A 2,316-nucleotide genomic window follows, 5' to 3' on the forward strand; every position below is an offset into this window, starting at 1 on the left:
ATGGCTACCGATCTGTAGGTCCCCTACCATGTCATCCCCCGTTGCCAATACCAGATCCAGTATGGCATTCCCCCTAGTGGGACCGTGTAACTCCTGTGTCAGGTGGAGGTCCTGTACACAGGTTAGAAACCTGCGTGAGCAGTGGGACTTTGCTGTCTGTGACTCCCAGCAGATGTCCGGGTAGTTTAGGTCCCCCATGACTACCGCCTCTCTAGCTTTTATGGTCTCCGAGAGTTGCCTCAGGAGCCCCGTATCTATTTGTTCCCTTTGATGTGGGGGTCTGTAGTTCCTTCTACTTCCTCATCCTTGGATTCCATCTTGATGAGGGTTGATGTATATTGCTCATTGACACAGAGCGCAACCCCTCCCCCTTTTTTCCCCACCCTGTCCTTTCTGTACAATCTATAGCCCTCAATATGTACTGCCCAGTCGTGGGATGAATCCCACCAGGTTTCCGTTAGCCCCACTAAGTCATAGTAGTTTAGTGCAAGCAGGAGCACTGGTCTGACCATTAGCATAGGTTCCTAGCTGAAATACAAGACCTCCACCTTATCCTGAAGTGCAAAGCCCCACTAGGGGAGATGCCTTGCTGGACCTGGTCTTGGCCACTGGGGATGACCTGGTGAGGGGCAGGTCCTTGACCACCTGGGTGACAGTGATCATCGCTTGCTGGAATTCACCATCCAACACAGGGTGTTGAGGGCTTATATCAAGACTAAAGCCCCTGACGTCAGAGGGGCCAACTTCAATGAGTTTAGGAGATTAGTGCGGGGGGGGGGGCGGGTACCAAGGGCCCAAAAGGAAGAGCTGAGGGCCCAAAAGATAGAGGAGATGGGAATCCATGAGGGATGGTCATACCTGAAGGGGACGATCCTCCAGGCTCAGAGTGTGAAAATCCCTGAGAGAAAGAAGGGTGGTAAGAGTGCTCTGAAACCCCCATGGCTCACTCAGCAAAGGCATTTGAGAATGCCTGAGGGCCAAAAGGGAGGCGTAGACCTGGTGGAAGAGAGGGGCTATCACCAAGAAGGAATACTCCTCCTTGGCCTGTGAGTGTAGTATGGCCATTAGGAAGGCCAAGGCAGGGGTGGAGTTCAGGCTAGCAACCAGGATTAAGAATGACAAAAAGTCCTTCTTCAAATACATTGGGAGTAATGTAGGGCCCCTGTTAGACTCAAATGGTAATCTTGTGGCTATGCCAGATGAGAAAGCTGAAGTCTTTAACAAGTTCTTTGCCTCTGTTTTCTTAGACAGGGAACAGGGCAGCTCTCCCACCACAGGTAGGGGCAATCTTGAGGATAGCACTGCCAGGCCTCAGGTCTGTGCAGGAGTAGTTAGGGATCTTCTGGGAGGGCTGAATGTTTTCAAATCTGCGGGCCCTGATGCCCTCCACCCACGGGTGTTGAGGGAGCTGGCGGGGGTCATTGCTGTGCCCCTGGCCCGGCTATATGAGCAATAATGATCCACGGGCCATGTGCCCGGAGATTGGAAACTAGCTAATGTGGTCCCCATCTATAAGAAAGGGAGAAAGGAGGACCTGGGAAACTATAGGTCCATAAGCCTCACATCGGTCTCTGGGAAAATCCTTGAAAAAATCATTAAGGAGCACATGTGTGACGGGCCAGGAGGGGAGATCATGCCCAGAGGAAATCAACATGGATTCATCAAAGGCAGGTCCTGCCAGACCAATCTGATGAGCTTTTATGACCAGGTAACTAAATCCCTGGATGATGGTGTCACCGTGGACGTAGTCTTTCTGGACTTTAAGAAGGCCTTTGACACTGTCTCTCACCCCATTCTCATTAATAAACTGAGCAACTGTGGCATTGATGCCTACACAGTTGGATGGGTCAGAAATTGGCTGATGGGGCACACACAGAGAGTGGTGGTGGACGGGTCATACTCGACCTGGTGGGATGTGAACAGTGGGGTCCCCAAGGGCTTGGACTGTTCAACATCTTTATCAGCGACTTGGATGAGGGGGTGGAAAACATGTTGCCCAAGTTTGCCAATGACACCAAGATGTGGGGAGAGGTAGGCATGCTCGAAGCGAGAGAGAGGCTGCAATTAGACTTAGACAGACTACAGAGGTGGGCGGATGGTAATAGGATGGGGTTCAAGTTAGATAAATGCAGGGTGCTGCACCTGGGGAGAAGGAATCCACAGCATACATACAAGCTGGGGAGCTCCCCCCTTGTGAGCACAGAGGCAGAAAGGGATATTGGAGTCATTATTGACTCCAAGATAAACATGAGCTGCCAATGCCAGACCGCAGGCAGCAAAGCCAACCACACCTTGTCGTGGCTACAAAGAAGCATC

This window comes from Alligator sinensis, unplaced genomic scaffold, assembly GCF_000455745.1.
Source record: "Alligator sinensis unplaced genomic scaffold, ASM45574v1 scaffold709_1, whole genome shotgun sequence".
In the NCBI taxonomy this organism is placed as follows: Eukaryota; Metazoa; Chordata; order Crocodylia; family Alligatoridae; genus Alligator; species Alligator sinensis.